Below are 26,962 nucleotides of genomic sequence, written 5' to 3' on the forward strand. Positions count from 1 at the left end.
TACTTCCTGAGGGCTAAATTAGATAAAATTTACAAAGTACTTATCATAGGGCCTGTAATTTTTAAAACTCTCAATAAATGCTAGCTATTATTAGTAACAGTCTATGCTTTTTCTAAATGAAATGTTTCATGGTCATCGCTTGGTAACATAATTGTTCTGCATAAATTGGACTACAGCACAGAGTAGATCCTGCTGTAAAAGGATAAGCAATTCAGGAGATTGCCAAAAGGATTTCAAATGCTAAAATATAATAATATATACATTATTTTTTAGACTGGACACAGTGGCTCATGCCTGTAATTGCAGTGCTTTGGGAAGCTGAGGCAGAAGCATCCCTTGGGGCTAGGAGTTCAAGACCAGTCTGGGCAACTAGTAAGACCCCATCTCTACAAAAAGTAAAACATTAGCTGGGTGTAGTGGCACATCCCTGTAGTCCTAGCTACTCAGAAGGCTGAGGAGGGAGAATCTCTTGAGCCCAGGAGTTGGAGGCTGCAATGAGCTGTGATCATGCCACTGCACTCTAGCCTGGAAGACAGAGCAAGACTCTGCCTCAAATAAATAAATAAGCTATTTAAAGCACTTCACATATATTATTTAGTCCTCACAACAAATCTCTGAGTTAGGTAGAATATGTTGGTTCCTTAGCCACGGTCCAAACCAAAAGCTCATCACAGGCAATCCTCCACTTTGCCCTGCATCATGAATCTCCTCTCTTGAGGGTTGGGGGTAAGGGATGGAGTAGTGAGCGGGTAGAGCAAGAGGTGCTGGCGAATTCCGGCCAGCAGAGAAGGCACCTCTTCCTCTGAGCAGGAGGTGCTGAGCCGCAGCAGAGTGGGTCATGGGAAAGGGGAAGACGGCCTGGAGCAGGTGGTGGGAACAGAGGATGAAGCCAAGGGATTGTGGAAGGTCAGCTGGAAGTCAGTGTGGGTGGAGAGCTGTTATTGGAGCTGTGGCCCAAGGCTGCTTTTTAGGTACTTCCTATGTAAGTAGGCCAGCCCCATTTAAAGGGCTAGTGATGGAGTGGACACTGGGCAGCAGCTTATTGATCTAGGAATAGGTAAAACAAGTTTTTAAAAATCTGATATCATTCCAGCATAGTGCTCGAAAGATCAGCATAAGGCCAGATGTGGTGGCTCACACCTGTAATCCCAGCACTTTGGGAGGCTGAGGCGGGCAGATCACCTGAGGTCAGAAGTTCGAGACCAACATTGCAAAACCCTGTCTCTACTAAAACTACAAAATTAGGCAGGCGTGATGGTGGCACACATGCCTGTAAGCCCAGCTACTCGGGATGCAGAGGTTGCAGTGAGCCAAGATCACGCCACTGCACTCCAGCTTGGGCAACGACTGAAACTCTGTCTCAAAAAAAAAAAAAACGAAAGAAAGAAAGATCACTATAAATTCTCTCCCTTACAATATATGAAGCACATAAAAACTACGATGTTCCATCTTCTACCCACAAAAGTAATATTCATAGGGCCAAACTTAGAAACTTGGTGCATCAGAGGTATCTGGCAAGATTCCCCCCTGGCCTTCATACACTTATGAAGGGCATCTGGCCTCCTACACCATTCTGTTGTAAAAAGCAGGGTCTTAGGCTGGGATTGAAACAAGGGTGGCCACTGGAGTGGACCAGTTTGGGGCAGGCAGCAAAGGTAGCCAATGCTGGGATTGTGCACATGGGAATGAGATGGTCCTATCTGAGGAGTTCTGCCCAGGAGACTACTTCAAGCAAGTCTGAACGGGGAGCCAGAGGAAGAACCAGCTGTCGGTAGGGAGAAGAAAGTGATGTCACAGACAAAGATACACAGGGCCAGAGAGTAAGAGGCACCCTAACAAGAGAGCATAAGAATGGAGGGTGACGAAACTACTCAGATCCAAGCCCTGTCTTGGATCTTGAAAGGAAGTGGGTGGGCTGCTCTTTGGTTTCTGAGATTCTTCACCTGTCTATTACCCTCATTGTTATGTTAATAACAAACCCCATTGCTTAAGTGGTTTGAAGGAACTTCTATCCCTTGCAGCCAAAAAAAAAAAAACGTAACAAATGTGAATCTTGGTCTTAGTGCTCATGAACTGGAACTATGTGGGAAAATTTACCAAACCACACAAAAGAGCTGTGTCTCTTCCAGGGGACACAGCTGATGCAGGAATAAAGGCACAGAAGACCGAGGTGAGTCCAGAGAGTGGTGGGAGAATCAGTGTGACCAGAGAGAAGGATGAAGGAGGATGACAGACAGTATGGGTGGAATAGCAGGATCCAGATCGTCAGGTGTCTGCTTGTCATGCTGATGCTTGGACAAGATGCTTAAGCAGCAGGGAGGATGGGTACGTGATCAGTTCACCTCTGCTCCTTCCCTTCAGGTTACAAAGAGCAGTTAATGTTGGTAAAGACACACACTGAGGAGGCCAAGAATCTATCACATCAGCTGCACATTCAGGTCTCATGGAGAAGCAGAATGTCAGTCAGGACACAGTTAGAGCTCCAAGGAATTTAAATTGAGGCTTTAAAAAAAGTATTTTAAATTCTAAATGATGCCATTTTGCTTTTCACAACTTGGCATTCCAATCACAGAATTGCCCCTTTGCTCCGTTTTTCTACTTAAAGTTTCCAGGGCTTGAATGAAAGACGTGTAAGGAATATTTTCAAATTGTCTTTCACACTTAAATTCAAATGATCATGTTTAATGAACCACAGACCACTGATCTAAACCAGAGAGCATTAATTGTCCTAGGGCCAGTGTGAAGTCAGCATTAGTGTGATGCAGGGAATTCATTTGACCACCCTATTTAAATTATAGGATGTTTGTCCTTCATGAAGCATGGCAAGAAAGGCCTGAGTAATATGTGGTAATTAAAATAATCATAAAAATGTTTTCTTCATTTTCTAGTTAGTAAGCACAGTGGCTTATAAAGACTCTGAATCACTCTGTGATGTGATGAACTTCTCATTTTTATGATCCTACAGGAACGATTTTAAAAACAAAGTTAGTAAACTTTAAGGGCTAGAGAAAAAAAAAATGTGATCTGAATTGGGCCCAAAAAGCTTAGTTTTGTAAACTTTAAAGGAAAACACTTTAAAAAGTAATTTAATCCATGTCTCGAACAAGGACAATACATAGAGGAGGTTGCTTACCGACTAGTTTCTATAATGAAAATTGTTTGCAACTTCTAAAAAATTGCTGTTTCCAAACACTCCCACAGCGCTGGTCAGTGCTGTAAATTGGTGCACACTTTCTGGAGGACTATTTGATGACATGTACCAGGGACCTTACTGATCACATACATTGACTTAGACATTCTACCTCTAGGAGTAGTATCCTGGGGACCCTAATCAGGTAAGTTTCAAGATTGTTATTTAAGGATGTTTATAATAGCATTATTTACACTATAGCCAAACCAAAAACAACAAAAAGGTCCAAATATTGGGAACTTATCAAATAAACGATAATGGAGTGATACAATGAATGTTAAGAAGTCATACGAATGTTGTTTCAAAGAATATTTAATGTCATGGAAAATTACAACACAACTTTGAGAAAAAGACATAAAACAATGCATATACATATACATATACATATATATATACACACACATACACAATAAAATTTTTAATATGCATTTGCATATTTTTTTAAATGCTTTAAAAGAAAACCTGGAAGAAAATAACACCAAGTTGAAACAGGAAATCTTCAAAATGCTAAGAGCATTTATCTGTTGACAGTAGGATTATAAGTGTTTTAATACTTTCTTCTTAAATTTCCAAACGTTTAGTAATATATATATACTATCAACTATCAGAAAAAAAGTCTATTTAATCTATGTACTATATATATATATACACACACATATATATATATTTTTAGATGGAGTCTTGCTCTGCAGCCCAGGCTGGAGTGCAGTGGCACAATTTCTGCTCACTCCTGCTTCAGCTTCCTGTGTAGCTGGGATTATAGATGTTTGCCACCACACCCGGCTAATTTTTGTATTTTTGGTAGAGACGGGGTTTCACCATGTTGGCCAGGCTAGTCTCGAACTCCTGACCTCAAGTGATCTGCCTGCTTTTGCCTCCCGAAGTGCTGGGGATTACAAGTGTGAGCCACCGCACCTGGCCTACAAAAAAATGTTATTTAGGCTATTGACACAATTACAGGGAACAAGCAGGTGACCCGATTTGCATTTCTGTTCTTTTCCAGCTTACTCCTTGGGAGAGGTGACAAAGGCAAACCCAGTCAGTTTCACTGAAATCTTCCAGGCTTTCTCTTTGTCATCATGATTGCTAACAGTATCAAGCATGTACCAGGTGCAAGGCATGGCTGGAAAGGTTTTGCATATATTGTCAATTAACCCTCATAACAACCCTTTGAAATAGATAGTATTATTTTTCCTATTTTACTGATGAAGAAGCCAAGGAATAGAGAAACTTGTTCAAGATTGCACAGTTAATAAGGGGTGGAGCTGGATTCAGACCCCAGGCAGCCTGACATGTTAGAATACAATGCCCAGTACTTCATGCCTCTGAAAAACCAACACAGAATTTTGGCGTTTTGGAATTAGAGAAGACCACAAAAGGTTTTTTTTGTTTTTTGTTTTTTGTTTTTTGAGACAGAGTCTTGCTTTGTCACCCAGGCTGGAGTGCAATGGCGTGATCTTGACTCACTGCAACCTCCATCTCCTGGGTTCAAGTAATTCTCCTGCCTCAGCCTCCCGAGTAGCTGGGATTACAGGTGCCCGCCACTATGCCCTGCTAATTTTTTGTGTTTTTAGTAGAAACGGGGTTTCACCACATTGGCTAGGCTGGTCTCGAATTCCTGACCTCAGGTGATTTGCCCTTTTTGGCCTCCCAAAGTGCTGGAATTACAGGTATGAACCACTGCCCCCACCCACTGTTTTAAGCAAAAAAAATTTTTTTTCACATTACAGTCTGTGTGTAATTCCAATATCTAAAACTTCTTTAAAGGAGGATTTACTTCCAGTCTAGCTGAGGTAGACTGTGCTTCTCCCTCATTTCCTATTGAGGTCACTGTGGTGCCTTCGTTTTGTGCAACTCTTCTGAGAAACTATTGTCCCACCCCAATCACTTCTACTTAGAGATGAGAAACCTGGGCCCAGAGCTTTAAAAGAACTTCCCCAGGGAATCCATTTAGTATGACATAAGCCAGTGCTTTTCTAGTGCTACCTGATAGTACACACATACATTATGCAGAACTCCTTTTCTTATAAGAAACAGAAAGCCAACTCAAATTTGCTTAGACAGAAAAGGGAATGTATTAGTTCAAGTAACTAGGCAGTTCAAGGACAATCTCGTCAGGTATAGCTAGCTCCATGAGCCCAGTATTAATGCAAGAGGTTCTGTTCTTCCTACCATTTCTTAGCTATGAACTGACTTCATTCTCAGACAGGTTCTCAACACCATACACCTATGCCAGAACAGCTCTAGACGTGCAGGATCCCTGAATGGGGAACTGGATAGTCACTGCCTCCTGGGTTCAAGTGATTCTCCTGCCTCAGCCACCCAAGTAGCTGGGATTACAGGCATGTACCACCATTCCCAGATAATTTTTGCATTCTTAATAGAAACGGGGTTTCGCAATGTGGGCCAGACTGATCTCAAACTGCTGACCTCAAGTTATCCTTTTGTCTCAGCCTTCTAAAGTGCTGAGATTACAGGCATGCACCACTGCTCCTGGCCACTTTTATTTCTTTTTGTTAAATAGGTAAGAGTGGAATTGCTGAACTGTATAGTAAGTTGATTAGTTTTAAAGAAATTTCCAATTTGTTTTCCAAATTGGCTATACTATTTTACATTCCTACCAGCAATGATGATGGCTCTAATTTCTCCACATTTTCCCCAGAACTTGGTATTTTTACTCTGTTTTTGTAACAGCCATTTTAGCGGCTGTGTGGTGGTATGCATTTCCTAACATCTAATGATGTACGGCAGCTTTCCATGTGCCTGTTTGCCATCTGCATATCTTATTTGGTGGAGTCACTGTTCAAACCCCATTTTTAAATTGTGTTGTTGTCTTCCTAATATTGAGTTATAGAAATTCTTTATGTATCATATTAGGTTGGTGCAAAAGTAATTGTGGTTTTGGACCATGAATTTTAAATCATTGTAACTAGGCTCAAACACGTCTTTATTAATCAAAATAGGAACCATTCTAATCAACACATTTTTGCCAATGAGAAATAAGTTTGTTCCTATAGTGTAAAAATCCATGCTTCGATGAACTCTTGGAAAGCATTTTCTGCATCCTGCTGGTGTGGAAAAGTTGTTGAGATGCTTGAAGAAGTGGTAGTCAGTGGGTGAGAAGTCAAGTGAATGTGGCAGATGAGGCAAAACTTTGTAGCCCAATTCATTCAACTTTTGAAGCATTGGTGGTGCGATGCTTCAAATGGCTGGACTGAGAATAAGCTCCAAAGCACTTCCCAAAGCCAAACCTGCACCAAAAAACGTCGTGGTCACTGTTTGATGATCTGCTGCCAGTCTGATCCACAACAGCTTTCTAAATCCCAACAAAACCATTACATCTAGGAAGTATGCTCAGTAAATCAATGAGATGCACTAAAACCTGCAACACTCATACCGGCATTGGCCAACAGAAAAGGCCCTACTAATTTTGAATTTGGTTTGCTCTTGCTTTTCTAGTTATTTAAGATGTATTAGTAGATTATTTATTTGAATATTTTATTCTTTTGTTGATGTAGGCACTTATTGCTATAAACTTTCCTTTTAGTACTGCTTTTGCTATATCATATGTCATGTTTTGATATGTCATGTTACCATTATCATTTGTTACAATAAAATTTTTAATTTCCTTCTAATTTTTTCATTGACCCACTGGTCATTTGAGCATATTGTTTAATTTCCATATTTGCATATTTCCATAATTCCTCTTGCTATTGATTTCTAGTTTTATTCCATGTGGTCAGAGAAGATGTTTGATATTATTTAACGTTTTTTGAATGTTTTAAGATTTGTTTTGTGACCTACCACATGATCTGTCCTTGAGAATGGTCTGTCTGCTGAGGAAAAGAATGTGTATTCTGCAGCCATTGAATGAAATGTTCTGTAAATATCTGCTATGTCCATTTGGTCTATAGTGCAGGTTAAGCCCAATGTTTGTCAATTCTCTGTCTGGAAGATCTGTTCAGTGCTGAAAGTGAGATGTTAAAGTCTCCAGCTATTATTGTATTGGAGTCTATCTTGTTTTAGTTCTAATAACATTTGTTTCATATATTTAGGTGCTTCAGTACTGAGTCCATATATATTTTAAATTGTTATATCCTTTTGCTGGATTAACTCTTTTATAATTATGTAATAATCTTTGTTTCTTTTTGTATTTTGTCTGACGTAAGTATAGCTACTTCAGCTGCTTTAAAAGTTCATTTCCATTTGCATGAACTATCTTTCTCCATCCCTTTATTTTCAGTCTATGTGTGTCTTTACAGGTGAAGTGTGTTTCTTGTAGGCAGGCAGGAGATCATTGGGCCTTCATTTTTTTTCAATCCATTCAGCTACTCTGTCTTCTGATTGAAAAGTTTAGTCCATTTACCTCAATATTATTATTGGTAAATAAGGACTTACTCCTGACATTTTGTTATTTGCTGATCTTCTCTTCCTTTTGTTCTTTCTTCCTGTCTTCCTTTAATTGAGGGTGATTTTCTCTGGTAGTATGATTTAATTTTTGCTTTTTATTTTTTGTGTATCTGTCATGTGGTGTTTTTTGGTTTTTTTTTTTTTTGTTTTATTGAGATGAAGTCTTGCTCTGTCACCCAGGCTGGAGTGCAGTGGCACAATCTTGGTTCAACACACCCTTTGCCTCCCAGGTTCCAGCGATTCTCCTGCCTCAGCCTCCTGAGTAGCTGGGATTACAGGCACCCGCCACCATACCCAGCTAATTTTGTATTTTTAGTAGAGATGAGGTTTCACCAAGTTGGCCAGGCTGGTCTTGAACTGTTGACCACAAATGACCTGCCTACCTTGGCCTCCCAAAGTGCTAGGATTACAGGCATAAGCCACCGCACCCAACCTGTCATATATATATATATGATTTGAGGTTACTGTGAGGCTTCCAAATATGACATAACTCATTATTTTAAACTGATGACAACACAGATTGCATAAACAAGCAAGCAAAAAGAAACCTCATAAAAACTCTACACTCTAACTTTGTCTTCTTGCTTTTTAACTTATTATGGTTTCTATTTATATCTTCTGTACTGTCTATGTCTTCAAAAGTTGTAGTTATTATTTTGACTTAAGAGTAGTTTAACACCAAAAGCATAGTGTTAAAATATTCTGTGTTACCAGTGAGTTTTATATCTTCAGATGACTTCTTATGGCTCATTAATATTTTTTCTTTCTGATGAAGAACTCCCTTTAGCATTTCTTTTTTTTTTTTTTTTGAGACCGAGTTTCCCTCTTGTTACCCAGGCTGGAGTGCAATGGCGCAATCTCGGCTCACTGCAACCTCTGCCTCCTGGGTTCAGGCAATTCTCCTGCCTCAGCCTCCTGAGTAGCTGGGATTACAGGCATGTACCACCATGCCCAGCTAATTTTTTGTATTTTTAGTAGAGACGGGGTTTCACCATGTTGACCAGGATGGTCTTGCTCTCTTGACCTCGTGATCCACCCGCCTCGGCCTCCCAAAGTGCTGGGATTACAGGCGTGAGCCACCGCGCCCGGCCCCCTTTAGCATTTCTTGTAGGATAGGTCTGGTGTTGATGAAATCCCTCAGCTTTTGTTTGTCTGGGAAAGTCTTTTTTTCTCCTTCATGTTTGAAGGATATTTTCACCTGATATTCTAGAATAAAAGTTATGTTTCTTCAACACTTTTTCGTGTCACTCTCTCCTGGCCTGTAAGACTTCTATTGAAAAGTCTGCTGCCAGATGTATTGGAGTGCCATTGTATTGTTGTTTCTTTTTTCTTGTGGCTTTTAGGATCTTTTCTTTATTCTTGACCTTTAATAATTTGATTATTTAATGCCTTGAGGTGGTTTTCCTTTGGTTAAATTTGCTTGGTGTTTTATAACCTTCTTTTACTTAAATTTGGTATCTTTCTATTGGTTTGGGATGTTATTTATTATTATCCATTTGAATAAACTTTTAACCCTTATCTGTTTCTCTACCTCCTCTTTAAGGCCCATAACTCTTAGATTTGCCCTTCTAAGGCTATTTTCTAGAGCTTGAAAGCATGCGTCATTCTTTTTTTATTATTTTTTCTTTTGTCTGCTGTGACTATGTATTTTCAAACAGCTTGTTTGAAAGCTCACTAATTCTTTCCTCTGCTTGGTCAATTCTGCAATTAAAAGACTCTGATCATTCTTCAACATGCCAATTGCATTTTTCAACTTCAGAATTTGTTTGATTCTTTTTAATTATTTTAATCTGTTTGTTAAATTTATTTGATAAAATTCTGAATTCCTCCTCTGCATTATCTTGAATTTCTCTAGGTTTTCTTATCTCTCCTCTCTCCTCAAGCAGAAGGAAGGAGTCATTTCTGTTGCTGCAAGCTGTGCTGCCTGTGGTTGGGGGAGGGGTGGCACAAGCACTTCCTTAGCGGCCCGGGCTGGTGTCTACTAGGTCTTGTGCCCCCTAATCCACTGGGTTTAAGCCCAGTACAGCACTAGGAATTACCTAGAAATTGCAGTTTTTGTCGCCTAGACTGCCTTTCAAGTTTACTTAGGATCCAGAAGTTTATTCAAGTTTGTTTAGCCCGCGGTGGTGAGGCTTGCCAAACTCTAGCTCTGACTGCTGGGGTGGGTTAGGCTGTTCCCCTCTGGTTAGGGCTGTTCTAAATGCTCCCTCTGTGGTTGGGTGTCAGCTGTGTTAAACCCTGTTTTGCTTTTCACTCTGGCAGGGCAGCACTGAATTTAGTGCAGCGTCCCACAATCACTGTGCTCTCCCTTCCCCAAACTCAGAGATTCTCCATGACACGTGGCCACTGCCAGGGAGATGGGGCAGGCATGGCAATTAAAGACTTTTTTTTTTTTTTTTAGTGGGGACGGAGTCTCACTCTTTTTCCCAGACTGGGGTGCAGTGGCATGGTCTCGGCCCACTGCAAACTCCGCCTCCTGGGTTCAAACAATTCTTCTGCCTCAGCCTTCCAAGTAGCTGGGATTGCAGGTACCCACCACCACGCCCAGCTAATTTTTTTGTGTTTTTTGTAGAGACGGGGTTTCACCATGTTGGCCAGGCTGGTTTCACACTCCCAACCTCAAGTGATCCACCCGCCTCCGCCTCCCAAAGTGCTAGGATTACAGGTGTGAGCCTCCGTGCCCGGACAATATTGTCTTTCCCACTCTCTTCAGAGCTTCTTTCAGAGATATAAAGTTGAAGCCAGGTACTGTAATTGCTCACCTGATTTTTGGTTCTTATGAAGGTGCTTTTTTTGTATGAATTGTTGTTAATTTGGTGTTCCTGTGTGGGAGATGATTGATAAAGGCTTCTATTCAGCCATCTTGCTCCAAACCCCTCCTATTCATAATATGAGAAACCCACAGCCAACATGATACTCAATGATGAACACTGAAAGCTTTTCCTCTAAGATCAGGAACAAGATCATTGTTCTAATTTCATCCAATAACTTTTCCTTTGCATTCACAACTTGGCTTTTTTGTGCGAGGGCTTGGCTTGCCTTCTCACTGAGTTTAAGCATTTCTGGCTTTTGATATAAAATGAGAGACACGTGACTCTTTCACTTGAACACTTAGAGGCCATTGTAGGATTTTTAATTGACCTAATTCCAATATCATAGTGCCTCAGAAAATAGAGAGGCCCAAAGAGAGAGAGATAAATGAAGGAACAACTAACTGATGAGTGGAGCAGTCAGATATACACAACATTGATTGATTAAATTTACCATTTTGATCAAAATAAATGTAAGTATAGTTTGTGGCTGCTCAAAACAATTATGATAGTAACATCGGAGATCACTGAACACAGATCACCATAATTTATATAACAATAATGAAAAATTTGATATACTGTGATTATTACCAACACATGACACAGAGGCACAAAGGGAGCACACGTTATTAAAAAAATGGCAACAATAGACTTCCTCAACATAGAATTGCCACAAATCTTTTTTTTTTTTTATTGCATTTTAGGTTTTGGGGTACATGTGAAAAACATGCAAGATTGTTGCATAGGTGCATATGTGGCAGTGTGATTTGCTGCCTTCCTCCCCTTCACCTATATATGGCATTTCTCCCCATGCTATCTCTCCCCAACTCCCCACCCCCCGCTGTCCCCCCTACTCCCCACCAACAGACCCCAGTGTATAGTGCTCCCCTCCCTGTGTCCATGTGTTCCCATTGTTCAACACCCGTCTATGAGTGAGAACATGCGATGTTTGATTTTGTATTCTTGTGTCAGTTTGCTGAGAATGATGGTTTCCAGGTTCATCCATGTCCCTACAAAGGACGCGAACTCATCGTTTTTGATGGTTGGATGATATTCCATGGTGTATATGTGCCACATTTTCCCTGTGCCACAAATCTTTAAGCAAAGTGCAATATAATGAGGTATGCCTATATGTCTCTAGGAGTTTATTTCTTCTAGTTATCCAACTTGTTGGCATATTAAATTTTCATAATAGTCTCCCATAATTCTTTGTATTTCCTTGGTATCAGTTTTGTGTCTCCTCTTTTGTTTGTGATTTTATTTACTTGATTTTTTTCCATTTTTTAGTCTAGTTTAAGGTTTGCCTGTTTTGTTTATTGTTCCTAAAAATGCTTAGCTTTATTGGTTTGTAAAATTGTATGTCTAGTCTGTTTCACCTACTTCACTTCTAACCTTTATTATTTCATTCCTTCTGCTAACTTTGGGCTTAGTGTGTTCTTCTTTTTCTATTTCCTTGAGGTATAGTGTTAGGTTGTTGGAGTTTTTTCTTGTTTTATAGTGTGGGTGTTTATTACTATAAACTTTCCTCTTATAATTACTTTTGCTGCATTCCATACATTTTGGTATTTTAGGTTTCCATTTCCATTTGCCTCAAAATTATTTTTTATTTCCCTTTTGAATTTTTGTTTTTCCTGTTGATTGTTAAGAAGTGCTTGTTTAATTTCCAAGTATTTGTGAATTTTCTAGTTTTTCTTCTCATATTTTCTTATTTCATACCATTGCTGTCAGCAAAGATACTTGATATGATTTCAGTCTTCTTAAACTTGATAAAACTTGTCTTATGGCTTAACATATGATATATCCTGGAGAATGTTTGTGTATTTGTTAAGAATGTGTATTCTGCTGCTGTTTGATGGAATGTTCTGTATGTCTCAGGCCCATTTGAAGTCCACTGTTTCCTTATCAATTTTCTATCAGGATGATCTATCCATTGTTGACAGTGGGATGTTGAAGTCCTCTACTATTATTGTATTTCTGCCTGTTTTTCCCTTCGGTTCCACCACATCTGAGTAACTTTTAGAAACTTTGTGTAGAGGTGAGGGTCTCACTATGTTGTCCACACTGGCCTCAAACTCCTGGCCTCAAGTGATCCTCCTATCTTGGCCTCCCAAAGTGCTGGGATTACAGGATGAACAACCACACCCGGCCCAGATTATATTTCTTATAAAAGTTCTGTGATGTGGGTTTGATTATCTTCTTGCAGATGAAGAAACTGAGGTTTAAAGACCAATGTCTTGCCTAAGTCTTCCGAGCACATCAACAACTGAGTTTAGAATAGTTTAGAATATGGGCCTAAGTCTTCTGAATCTTGTCTTGGGTATGGTTTCCATGATACCAATTACCCTAATCTTTTTGGGGCACTAGGACCTCATTTTAATAGTTAAAATGTGCTGGCTGGGTGTGTGGTGGCTCAGGCCTGTAATCCCAGCACTTTGGGAGGCCGAGGGGGGCAGATCACAAGGTCAAGAGATGCAGACCATCCTGGCCAACGTGGTGAAACCCCATCTCTACTAAAAATACAAAAAAAATTAGCTGGCGTGGTGGCACGCACCTGTAGTCCCAGCTACTCAGGAGGCTGAGGCAGGAGAATTGCTTGAACCCAGGAGGTGGAGATTGCAGTGAGCTGAGATTGCACCACTGCACTACAGCCTGGCAACAGTGTGAGACTCTGTATCTCTCTCTCTCTCTCTCTCTTTATATATATATATATATATATATGCTTATACTACCTCCTACCACTACTGTAGTTTCTAGTGAGCTAAAACATAAATCCATGGGTTTGCATTGTGTTGTTCACAATAGCTTCTATAAACATTTTTATATAGTCATACATACGTGTACAATAGGTATGAGGTATTTAGACTACAAATTAGGCTTGGATTTGAGTTCTCTTATAATAGTTCCAAATGTCCCAGAAGTCTGAAGCCTTGGGACATAGTCCTGCAATGTAGTGGCCATTGAGATGACTGTGGCTACAGTGGTTTAGGGTATTGTAGGCAATTATTTGGTCATTACTAGAGGAATAGAACAAAAAGAGGAACTGCCATTTCTTAGTGTAATTTATTATCTGACATGAGAGCTATGATTTTATTAAATTCTAGATTTTTTAGAAAAGAAGCTATTCCATCTAAAAGCAAAAAAATTGGGGCACCAGGATGAAAATAATTAAAAGGGTAAAAAGCCTATTTTAGCAGAAAGGCTCCAAGTAAAATTAACTCTAAATAAATATCTCCCTGTAATCCCAGCACTTTGGGAGGCCAAGGTGGGTGGATCACCTGCAGTAAGGAATTTGAGACCAGCCTGGCCAATATGGTGAAACTCTGTCTCTACTAAAAATACAAAAATTAGCTGCGCATGGGGGTAGGTGCCTGTAAACCCAGCTACTCTCAGGAGGCTGAGGCAGGAGAATCGCTTGAACCCGGGTGGCAGAGGTTGCAGTGAGCTGAGATCACGCCACTGCACTCCAGCCTGGGTAACAGAGCAAGACTCTGTCTCAAAATAAATAAATATCTGGAAAAAGACAAATAAATTTAATTTCAGGGCTGGAAAAGAGGCTGGCACACTCCTTGGTTTTGCCTGTGCTCAAGTGGATGGAGGAATTCAAGTAGGGCACTCAGCAGTGCTCAATGCACACCTGAGCTGCTGAGATAAGATGAAAAATATGGCTGCAATGGGGATTCTCTTGATCCATTTCATCCTCCTGATTTCCCTAGCCCCATCTTCAGGCTGACAGTGATGACACTGACCTCCCCATTGAGAGTATATGTGGAAAGAAGAAGCAACTACGTTGATTAAAAGTAACTGGTTCAAGGAAACAAAGAGGCTGGAACTCTGCCTGCTATTGGGAGAGAAAGGCCAGGAAGCCTGGTGAGAGCAGGTTAGAAACACTTGTGGCCCCATCCCAGATGCCTACATTTAGGTGATGAGTGATATCTTTGTGTGTTTTGTCAGTCCTGAGAGATCCTTCTTTCCACAAATAATTATTCTATCTTTGTAGCAGGAAGAGCTTTTGTCTTCTGTTTCCATGCACATCTTTATCTGTGTTGTGGAAGCCCTGCCCTCACTAAGCCTTTGGCTTGGAGATGTTGGCTCTCCTCTCTGCCACAGTCAGATCTTCTTCCTCATCTTTTCAGAACATTTTAATCAGTAATAACTTTGGAAAGAGAAAGGGGGCCTGGAATCCCATGATGAAAATTACTGAACAGAAACAGAGAGAAAAATCTCCATGATCACTAGTAGAAAGCAATATGTGAGTGAATGGACCAGTTTTTTAGAGAAATGGGCTGTTCTGTTCACCTGCCTGGGCTCCAAAAGCAGAGCCTGACACAAAGGATTATGTACTGATGGGTAACTCGGGATGTGGTCTCAGTGGGGCAGGGATGAGAGATGAAAGCCAATATAAGGATGTATTGTTGGGTTGGTCACAGTCACAGGCAACTAGAACTCATCTCAGTGGAACTTCCTGAGGAGCCAGATGAAATGTGTTTCAGAATATCCATTGTGGAAATGGGAGAATAAAACATCTATTTATCAGCTCTCATCTGCCACTGGTCAAGTGTGGCCCCAGGGGGTTAACGTCCTACATTTTGAGTTGTCCTGTAGAAGTGTTGTGCTATGGTGTCCCATGGTGTGACATCAGGGAAGTCACAGGGCAGGAAGTGAGAGGATGGGAGACACAGGATGAGGCTAGACACTGCCTGGTTAGTTGTGCATGAGGCAGATTGAAGCCTGCACAGAACAGGTTGTGTTTTCCATGGCTGGAAGAAGTAGGGTTGAAGGGATTTGGAGTGGTTCTCAAGATATGTCAATAAACCAACCATTTGCAATGAAACATCATTAAGATTCTAGATGACTCCTGTGATCTCTTTGTTTCTCATTCATTGTAAGGGCGAAATAGGATGATTTTGGCCTTCTTCAGTCCTAAGTTTGAATCCTGGCTCTATCATTGATGAGTGTTGTTCTCTTAAGCAAGTGACTTAACTTCTTTGAGCCTTAGTTTACTTTGTAAAATTAAGATAGTATATCTATCTCATCCTGTTGTAGGGAGAATAACCTGAGATACTGTATGTTAAGTTCTCAGCACCCAGCCTGGTGCACAGCAAGGACTGAAATCATATCAGCTTGTATTATTGTTGTGATTTGACATCACAACAGCAGTAGTCATGAGCCATAAAGGAGCGTAGAAAGGGGGCTATTCAGGACTAGGACTGGAGGGAGGATGAACCAGGCAGGCTCCCAATAGGAATCTGGGGTGGGGATTGTGCTTCTGTTTAACAAGTGATACAGCTTTGGGGATGGAACTGGCCAAAGTTTGATGAGGTATCAAGACTTCCATTAAGGGTGCTGAGGTCTCAGAAGGGAAACTGGAATGCTACAGAGGAAATAGCAGCAGTTATGAGCAGTTAAAAATTCTGGAAACTGGAGACTGCAGAATGGTTCAAGGAAGTGCCCAGACAGCCTGATGGGTGCAGAGATGCTTCCAGGCTGTCCCTAAACACATTCCCAGGCTTACAGCAGCCTGACTAATCTGATGCCAAGCATCGAGTCCCTTTGAATTTACTGTTTCGTCCATATACATGGTATAAAGATTTCCAGGCTCAGAATGTGGGAGGGCTAAGCCTACAAATTGAGGGTATTGGTGCCATCAGTTAGGGCTGATGGTGACAAATGAGAGACTTGCCTGACTCTCAGCTTAGCTGCAGCTGAGCAGGAGACCCCTGCCATAGAGGGGCTGGCACATGACCCCTGACCCCAACCCTGGTCTGACATATCCAGGTACCTGACCCTCAGATCATAGGTTAACCAGGTCTCCTTGTCTTGGCTGATGAGGTGATTGCCTTGTCATTAACATTTAATCCTTTGAGGTCCAGACCAAACTCTCAGGCAGAACAAGTACATCACTGGGCCAAGCCAACATGAAATACCATGTGTCTCAAACCTTACCTCACAGTTTCTCTATTCAAATCATTTGGGGGGAAAGAGCCATGCTTTATTATGATAGACCAGCCCTTTAATCTCACATATGTATGTTTTCACATGGTAACAATGTAACCAAATTCATTCCTACAGACTCTCCATTTAAATATATTTAATATTAACACCTTTCTTTTATGTTGTTGAAAGAATTCACTCAGATTCTTTAGGTTTTCGTGAAGAAAAATATGATTAAAGTCAACACATTGAATTGATGTTTTTGACTGAAATGAATATATCTGGAGCAAATTTAAATTAAACGTGGTTTTACATGTAGTTGGTTATGTGTGCAATCAATAGGTTAGCATACCTTTATTTTCTTCAAAGAGAAACAAATTCCAATTGAATGATGCTTGGAAAACAGCTAACTGGAAGCATGAGGGACTTGTTTAGAAAGTTGAGGTGACAACTGAAAGTCAAGACTACACATGCTCATGTGTTTCCTCGGGAAGAAAAATCTCCAATTTAAAGAGATGTGGGTGCTGCTGTTATTTCTTCAGATATAATACATAGGGATGGAAAAGATGGCTTTTCTTGAGGAAACATTAGTTGCAAATTGAAGAAAAATGAGTATAAAAAGTGAGATTGTTTTTTGTTCTGAAGATTTTCCTCTTATCTCTTCAGTTTTATTATGTAGAGATCTGATATTAACATCTTTAACTGTGTGCTTAAACACACTCATCTTTCCAGCAGCACACGGGGGCATGGCGATGGTTTGTCTTTAGGAAACGGAAGTCTTGCTCTCTGCCCGTGGGCTCCTCACCCTTGTTCTATTGCTATTTCTGGTGCACCTCCCCATCTCTGAGGTCCTGTCCTCAACTTCCTGTGTTCCGTCTTCAGCTCTACCCTCATGCAATCCCATTTGAACGCTTCTTTTCCCTGTTCGTGGAGCTGCATTGTCCTGGTTTCCTTTCTCATTTCCTGGCTACCTAGTCACCATCTTTTGAGATTAATCACAGGGTACAGAGTTGATTAGTAGTCTGAGTTCTCAAGTGGGTTACATTTGGATCAAGGAGGAAAATCACAATAATTTGATTGCTGCAATCAAATGAATTTTGTACCAACCTAATACAGAAACAGGCACTTATCCACCAGGCATCCTTCCAGCATTTTTAGCTCTTGAACACTGTGATAAAAATCAGCAGAAAGTCTTCTAAGTGACAATTCAAATAGCTGTCACAGAATCTACGTAACTTTATTCCTTTGATTACATTTAACAAACAGTTATTGAGTATTCTCTATCTGCCAGATGCTGTCCAGGTTGGTAGAAATACTGAGATGAATAATTTATTTCTCTCCCACCTTGTTTCAGAAAGGATGTGAGGCAGCTTGTAGCAGAAACATACAAAATAAAACATCCAAATGCAGGTTTTGAAAACTCAGGGCAAGGGAAATAAAATTAAAATAGGTCAAGTCCAGAGAGAAAAGAGGACACAGATACACAGCCCATAGAGGCCTTCCTAACTGTTATACTTGAGTTGGATATTTTACCCTAAGCACATTAGGCGGCCAAAGGAAAAGGAAAACACGGTCAATACACATTCCCACTGTAGAAACAGAGAAGCTGTACAGTTACAGGAAAAAGTATGAATAAGACCTGGTTCCTAACAGCAAGGAATTCAGAACTCGACAGGAAAGAGATCTGTAAAACAAAAATGTATTATGAGAGTCTGCATAAAGTGCTAAGGACACAGGGGTAGAGGAACGACGTATTTGGCTTATGAAAGGAAAAGAGGCTACATGAACAGTGCTTCAAAAGGAGGCAGCCAAGAAGGGGAATGGCTCGGGAGACAGAGCAGGGAAGAACACTTGGCTCTAGGTGAGTGATCCCAGCTGTAGTGTGCACAGAAGTGGTTTCCTGCACTTGCTGAGAGATTCTGAGTCAGAAGGACTGGGAGTTTTTACAAGCTCTCAGGTGATGCTAATTCTGGTGCTCAAGGACCTACTTCGGGGAAAACTGTCAGATTCTCGGGTGTGTGGAGCAGGGAACAATGAGGTTGGAAAAGCAGGCTGGGCCCATGTGGGATGGACTTCAAATGCCATGGTGAGAAACTTGCCCTTTATGTCAGAGGGAGCCACTGGGTGCTTTTAAGCCTGAGTAGGTGAATGACACTATCAGATTTCTGTGTGTGCTTTGCTGTTCTTTTTTCTGATTACAAGAACAGATCGAGGATGAAAAATGGAAGGAAAGAGATTGAGGATAGGGAACACCTAGAAGAGTGTTGCATGGCCCAAATCAAAGAGAATAAGGACATGATTAGGGCAGTGACAGGGACGTGGAGCAAGGTGAACACTCTTGTAGTGAGCATGAACCTGTTGTTTTACTATCAGTCACAGATTTACTTTCCAATGTTGTTGTTCATGTCTCACCAGCTATAACGCTACTTCAGTTTCTGCTATCTGGCATCTAGGCTACTCCAATAGGCAGGGGAGAGGGTCCGTGCCAAGCTGGCCTGGTCCCCGTGTAGGTGATGGAGCTGGGTGGAAGGGCTGGGAGCGACACTTACTCACTATAACGTAGGGGAAGCAACTTACAGTGAACTCACATTGGAGGGTGTGTTAGTCAGGGTTCTCTTAGAGGGACAAAACTAATAGGATATATATACACACACACACATATATATGGGAGTTTATTAAGTATTAACTTACATGATCACAAGGTCCCACAAAAGGCTGTCTGCAAATTGAGGTGCTGAGGAGCAAGGAGAGCCAGTCCAACTCCCAAAACTGAAGAACTTGGACTCCAGTGTTTGAGGGCAGAAAGCATCCAGCATGGGAGAAAGATGTAGGTAGGGAGGCTAGACCGGTGTCTCCTTTTCACGTTTTTCTGCCTGCTTTATATTGGAAGGTGATTAGATGGTGCCCACCAGATTAAGGGTGGGTCTGCCTTCCCCAGCCCACTGACTCAAATGTCAGTCTCTTTCAGCAACACCCTCACAGACACACCCAGGATCAATACTTTGTATCCTTCAATCCAATCAAGTTGACACTCAGTATTAACCATCACAGAGCGTAACACAGAATATATGTTTTTATTTGTTGTACAAAAGTAGCTAACGATGTCCAGTTCAGTGGATTCTGCGAACACAATCTTTCCTCTCAAAAATAGCAGAAAATATCAACACCTTTCATCATCGTTTATAAAAACCAGTGAGCCTGGAGCTGGACAGTGTCCCATGCAAACACCAATTGTTTTAAGTCTCCTCTCATGCTGGTAGGGTGTTTGCAAGCAACAGTCCTGTGATCTAGGACATAATTTCATTTGTGGCAGAGGGGCTACGAACCACAGTCCCACAAGGTCAAGTGAAAGTCATTTGGCCAGGATCTGCTGTCTAATCCTGTGGTAGGCAGAATAATGACCCTGTCCCCCCAGATTCCTATGTCAGAATCCTCAGAGTCTGTGAATATGTACCTTACATGGCAAAAGAAATGTATTATTTTGCTAGGGATACTGTAACAAACTACCACAGACTAGGTGGCTTAAATGACAGAAATTTATTGTGGCACCATTCTAGAGGCTAGAAGTAAGAAATGAAGGCGTGAGCAGGATTGGTTTGTCCTGAGGGCTGTGAATAAGAGATCTGTTCCAGGCCTCTCTCCTTGCCTTGGAGATGGCCATCTCCAACCTGTTCTCTTCATCTCATCTTCCCTCTATGCATGGGTGTGGGTCCAAGTTTCTCCTTTTTATAAGGATGCCTCATTTTGGATTAGGGCCTACCATAAGATCTCAACATAACTAATTACAATGGCAGCAACCCTATTTCCAAATAAGATCCCATTCTGGGGGTTAGGACATCAATATATGAATTGTTGGGGGACACGATTCAACTCCTAACAAGGGACGTTGCAGAAGATTAAAGTTAAGAACTTTGAGATGGGAAGATTATTCTGAATTATCCTGGGGGGCCCAATTGAGTCACTTGAGTCCTTAAAAGTGGAGAATCTTTCCCATCTGCAGTCAGGGAGAGAGTGGTGATGACGGAAGGGTCAGAGAAATGCAATGTTGCCAACTTTGAAGACAGAAGAAGTTGCCATAAGCCAAGAAATGCTGGTGGCCTCAGAGGCTAGAAAAGGCAAGGAAGCAGCTTCTCTCCTGGAATCTCCAGAAAGGAACCAGATGCAGTGCTCCTAGTTCAGTGGCCTTTGTTGGATGTCTGAACTACAGAACTGTAAGATCATATTTGTGTTGTTTTAAGCCACTAAGTTTGTAGTAATTTGTTATAACAGCCATAGAAAACCACTAATACAAACTCCCCCAACCACCGCTCCTAAGTTTGCCATGTGATCTCTCATTTCCCTATAAATAATGCTTCTATGCTGGGAGTAAGTCGCTACAGAAGTCCCACCCCTGCTGCTACTGGCGGTGAATCAATATGTGTGTGCAGCAACCTCAGTTCTTGCCTCCACGGAAGAAAGAATTCGAGGGGCATGAGGCAGAAGGAGAGATCAAGGCACGTATTAGAGGAGAAGTGAAAGTTTATTAAAAAGCTTTAGAGCAGGAAGGAAAAGAAGAGAAGTATACTTGGAAGAGGGCCAACTGGGCAACTGGAAAGACAAGTGCACGATTTGACCTTTTGACTTAGGGTTTCATATGCTTCTGGATGCTTCTGGGGTCTTGCCTGCCTTCTGCCCTGACTCTTCCTTTGGGGTGGGCTGTCCGCATGCGCAGTGGGCTGCCAGCGCCTGGGAGGGGAGCATGCGTAGTGTGTTTACTGGCGTGTGCCCATGCTTAACCTGGTCCCTGAGGTCACATACCAGTTAAACTCCACCATTTCACCTCTTTTTCTTTCTTTCTGAGATGGAATTTCACTCTTGTTGCCCAGGCTGGAGTATTTTTTTGGTTTGTTTTTGTTTTTTTGAGTTGCTCTGTTGCCCAGGCTGTAGTGCAGTGGCCCGATCTCGTCTCACCGCAACCTCTGCCTCCCGGGTTCAAGTGATTCTCCTGCCTCAGCCTCCTGCATAGCTGGGATTACACGCATGCACCACCACGCTCAGTTAATTTTGTATTTTTAGCAGAGACGGGGTTTCTCCATGTTGTTCACGCTGGTCTCAAACTCCGGACCTCAGGAAATCCGCCTGCCTCGGCCTCCCAAAGTGCTGGGATTGCAGGCGTGAGCCACCACGCCCAGCCCATTTTACCTCTTAATAAGCACACTTCAGTTCACTCCCTCACCTCCTGAGATCTTAGCAGGAAGCTGCTGATCATCGGTTTCAGTGTTTTTTCCTCTCTATATGGAGACTACCTTGCCCTGTCCCCGGCTGCCACCAACTGTTACTTTACAGAGATAATGTAACCTGATGGTTGCCTGGTATTCCTGGTGGGGTAGGGGGTCCTTTCTTGCCCTGTTCATGTCTGATTCACTACCTTCTGTAACGCTGCCACAGCCACTAATCAAAACCCAGTCGTATGAAGTGGCAGATTCCTCCTGGGGTGTCTGGCCAGCCATGACCTGCCCCTTTGCTCACCTCCCCAACTCCAGGATGAGTTTCAAGAGCCACATGTCCATTAGACTCTCCTACCTGGACTTAGCTGACTGCAGCAGGAGGAACATGCGATCCAAGCTGGAGCACACAGAGTCTCTCTCCCGGGATGTGGAGCTGAGAGACACTGAGATCCGGAGCTGATTCCTATCAATGACAGGCCTGGAGCGTCCAGACTGTGCATCAGTCCTGCTAAGTTTCTGAGGACTGTGCTGTTTTACTTAAGTCAGTTTGTAGTGGGTTTGTGTGACTTGCTAAAGAGCCTCAGCACTTAGATTTGTTAAGCCAAGGAGTGCCCCGGGACCGCGTAGCGAACTGAAGGACACGGGAAGGGAAGGAAAAGCCCAGGGCAGGCGCTGCTACCTAAGGGGCCAGTTTGGGAGAAGGCTGCTGCTCCTGGTGAAAACAAGTCTCAGAGGAGTTTCTGGGTTCATTGTCACAATGAAACGCTGTCAAAGGACCCTCTGCTTTTCCTAGGAAACTAATATTCAATTTCTGGAGGCCTTGTTTTCTTCTAGAAGAGGCAAACCACTCATCTCGTTTTAGGCGGTGGCTGGTTCTTGTATCATGGGCATGTTACAGCTCCTTACACAAAAGATTGCAATGTGTGCAACTGCCTCTCTGCGCTTTTGTTTCTATTGTTTTAACATGTTTGATTTTTTTAAAGCTGTTAAGCCCTAGATTGGAAACTCTCAGATGATCAGATCTTCTCTGGTGTCAGGATGCAAACACGCTAGTCCCTGCTTAAACAAGGCTCTAGTCTTTTCTTTGTATCTATTCCATCATGAACTGCTGGAGATAAAAGCAAACGTCTTAGAAGAGCAAGTGTGACATGTGGTTCGCTATCAGGAATAAATCTCTACCTGCCAAGCAAGACTGTAAGGCAATCTGGAACCAGTTACTATACAAACTTGTTTTATTTCAAAACGGAATCACCTGACTTACTTTTCTATTTATTTCTTGTCTTGAATTATTTTTTGATATCAAGATGTTATTAATGAAACAGAGCGGACCTGAATTTTTAGGTGGATTGGGAGAAAGGGGTTTATAAAGAGGACTTAAAAGAAAAGAGCCCTCATTTCTTTTAGATTTGGAAAGGATGGTGTTAACAGCAGAGGCTGAAAAGGTACCATAGAAACTAAGCCTGGGAAGGGAACGTAAGGGCAGGGAGAGCGAGAGAAGGAGGTAGGAGAGGGAACTGGCGGTGTTCTGATAGCAAAAACCTCACTCCTAGGAGTTGGCTTAAGGTGTGGCAAATACGCAGTGCATTATGCACTGATGTGTGCCTTGGAGTCCAATGCCTGTGGGGCTGCTGTGCTGTGTGTGGAGGGCCCTCAGATGAAAGGGCACTGGAGAGCAGGCCTGTGCCCGAGGAACTAGCTCTCAAATGTGCCACACCCAGGCAGGGACTGTGTGAAAGCCCTGAGGTGACTGACAGGTGCTGCGGGTACCTGGTAGCTGCCTGTGCTGACCAGATGGTGCCCCAGCACCCTGGCTTTTCCACGTGCTGGTGTCTTCCCAGGTGAGGATGCAATGTCAAAAATCTGGAGATTCCAACTGGCAGGAGAATCCATACATCTCAGTGCAGGCACAAAGACTGCAGGTAGCAGGCCTGTGGTGAGGGGCCAGTGTTTGTATCATGGTCCTGACATTTTCTCACACACTTGGTGGGTTTTTTTTTTTTTTTTTTTTGAGACAGTCTCACTGTGTCATCCAGTCAGAAGTACCGTGGTGTGATCATGGCTCACTGCAGCCTCCACCTCCCAGGCTCAAACGATCTTCCTGCCTCAGCCTCCCAAGGAGTTGGGACAACAGGCTCATGTCATCACACCCAGTTTGTTGTTGTTGTTGTTGTTTAATTTTTTGTAGAGACAGGGTCTCTCTCTGTTGCACAGGCTGGTCTCAAACTCCTGGGCTCAAGTGATCCTCTTCTCTCAACCTCCCAAAGTGCTGAGATTACAGGCATGAGCCACGACACCCAGCCTCTCACATACTTCAGTATACATAATCTCATAACACTCTCCACAGAAACCCGGAAAGGAAGCTGCCATTTTCTGCATTCTACAGAGGAGGATGTAGAGGCTCAGAGGCTGGCTGACCGCCTTAAGTGCTCTCAGCTGTTCAGCTAAGGAAGTAAGTCTCAAGTCCTGTTCATCTGACTCTACAGCAGGGGTCTGAAACTCAAGTGCTTAGGGGAGCAAGGGAGTCATTTCAGTGAGAGCAGCGGCCTGGAGACCGTCCACTCCATCCAAAGGGGCAGCCTGTGCTCAGTGCTAGCAGAGTGCTGCCGTCCAAACACGCAGGCCCAAAGCTGCCAGAGCCTTCTGCCTTTCAAGAGAAGCTACAATATGGATTTTTATGTGAGAGTGCAACTTATTCAAAACAATTTATTTTTAACTTTAAAAAAGAAAAACTTTGTGTGGCCCCAAACAACGTGCCTCATGGCCCCGTCCCGCTTTCCTGCCAGTGTGCAACTTCTGCTTGTGGCACATTTCACGTTTATTGAGCACCTGCTATGTCCAGGAACTGTGCCACATGTTAGGGGGACAGGGGTGGTCCCTTTTGAATGAAGCCTGCCTCCTGGTGCGGGGTTCTCTATCCATTCAGCTTCTATGCCTGGTTCTGAGCTGGCTACTGTGGATGTTTTTAAAAACGGCACGTGGGCCGGGCACGGTGGCTCACGCTTATAATCCCAGCACTTTGGGAGGCCAAGGCGGGCAGATCGTGAGGTCAAGAGATCGAGACCATCCTGGCCAACATGATGAAACCCCATCTCTACTAAAAAGCAAAGAAAGAAATTAGCCAGGCATGGTGGTGCGTTCCTGTAGTCCCAGCTACTAGGGAGGCTGAGGCAGGAGAATTGCAGTGAGCCAGGATCACACTGGTGCACTCCAGCCTGGCGACAGAGCAAGACTCTGTCTCAAAAAAAGAAAAACCACGCAGTTGCACAACAATGTGCATGGACTCAATGCCACTGAACTTTGCAGTTAAAAACTGTGACCATGGTTAACTTTTATGTTAGGTATATCTTATTAAAATTAAAAAGTCAATCTACAAAAGATACATGTAATTTTTATCCTCAAGAAAGATAAAATGTAAATGAGAAGAGAGAACACAGTGCTATCAGATATTTCAACTCACAGGTATTTGAGCCCCCACTGTGTATCGGGCGCCATCCTAGGTGGGCACATAAAGTTGAGGAAGTTAATTCCTGTCTTCAAAGCCCAAGTGAGGGCAATGTTGGAGCAGCCTTGGTTTTTGCGGTGGTAAGAGCTGCCCTTTATGGAACTGGAACTCTCTGCCAGGCCTTTAGTAACTGTTTTATGTGCACTGTCAATCTCACTGGAGCCTCACAGCAAACCTATGGGGCAGATGCTATTATCAACCCCATTTTACAAAGAGGGGACGGAAGTTCAGAGAGGTTTAGTAACTTGCCCAAAGTCACACAGAGTTAATAGGTAGAGAAGGCAGGTTTTGAGCCCAGGTACACTTTACTCTAAACCCCATGCGCACAGGGATGCAAAGAGTCCTGGTGTAGCCAGCTCAGAAGGGATCCATGTGGGCTTGAGAGACAGGAGTGCTTGAGGAGGCTGGGCCAGAGGAGCTGCAGGACCCAGGTGAAGGCGCCACACCTTCAATCCAGGTGAGTCTCCTGTTCCAAATGCAGGAGCAGGCTCCCAGAGAAGGCCATCAGTGCTGATTCCTAAAGGATGACTGAGGGACAAAATGGGCAAGGACATTCTGGCCACACGGAACAGGGAAGAGGCGCCCTCTCACGCGGTTGAGCCCTCACTGCCCAGAGCTGTGGCTCAGTGAAGGTGACATCATACAACATAGGTGGACTCTGAGGGAGATGGCAGCTGTGGCCGGGCCTGGGTACGTTCACGGCCTTGGCGCGTCTCAGAAACCATAGCAGCAGACACTCCACTGGGAACTGGACTGGAGGAAACCGCCAGGTACCACATGGCAGCTGAATGGGCTAAAACAGAAGAATACTGAAATAGTGAGAGAGTGGGCTCTTACAAGAGACTGGAGGGTCTCCCAACACGCATCGTAGAGATGAAGGCTGAGACGGGCAGATGAGATGACGTCGGAAGAGCGCCACATCACACTGGGCCTTGTCAGCTCCAGGCCACAAATGCACATATGCTGGGGATGTGGGGAGCAGCCTCACTGCTGCCTCACAGGTAAGAGGCTCCTGGATGAGGTAGAAAGGGTCCAGGAAAGCTGGCCTGGCTACAGGGTGAACTCCGTGAGGTGGGCTGCCAGTCCACAATGCTATGTCTAGAGAGACCTGGAAAATTCAAGCCTGGTTCAAGAGAGCACGGTCATGCAGAGCGGAACATGGCTGTGGACATCCCAGAGGGAAGCGGGCAGCCAGGTCAGCCCCAGCTGGGGGGTTGGGGTTGGGGTTGTGTTGGGGCAACACAGGGAAATATCCCTGGAGGAGGGGGCCCGGTGGAGCTGGGCAGGTATCAGGCCTGATAATGTCAGGGCCAGGAACAGAAGCCAAAGTCCAGGAAACATCTAAGTCACATTTTAGCAGGATGAAGGGGGGCTGTAGTGGAGGGAGGTTTTGTGCAGAGAGGTGATGGTGGGCGCTGGCACGAAGCCCAGTCCCAGATGGAGCAATGGCGATAAGGCTTGTTTGGGCGCCACCTGCTGGTAGGCTACTGCTACTCTGGTCCTGGACAGATCCACCCCAAATGGAGGCCAGGAGGGAATTTGTAACCGCATTTATGATGGTATTTTTACTATTACAGTTTTGGTTGAGGCATGAATACAATAGATGCTAAATTCCAAAGGGGCTACTGTGCAGAAATTTCAAAGTAGAATGAAGACCTGAAACATTAGGAAAAGGGAAAGAGGATTTGCAAAGAGAATTTTTAAAGTGAGAAGCTGTTAAATCCCATCTCCCCCAGCGTTGGTGGGAGGGGATCTGTGGCTGCGCCTTGCACGAAGTCTGGAGGGAGAATCTAAGGAGATACTTGGAGAGCTTGATAAGTTTTTCCTGAATAAAATGGCACTGGACTAAGATCAGACTTCTGCCTAGAAAATCTAACAGGTGAGAAATGGGCTGGCCGGCTGCCCCAGAAAC

The sequence above is a fragment of the Aotus nancymaae genome, unplaced genomic scaffold, assembly GCF_030222135.1.
Source record: "Aotus nancymaae isolate 86718 unplaced genomic scaffold, 86718_ANA_hifiasm-v0.15.2.pri h1tg000007l, whole genome shotgun sequence".
Taxonomy (NCBI): Eukaryota; Metazoa; Chordata; class Mammalia; order Primates; family Aotidae; genus Aotus; species Aotus nancymaae.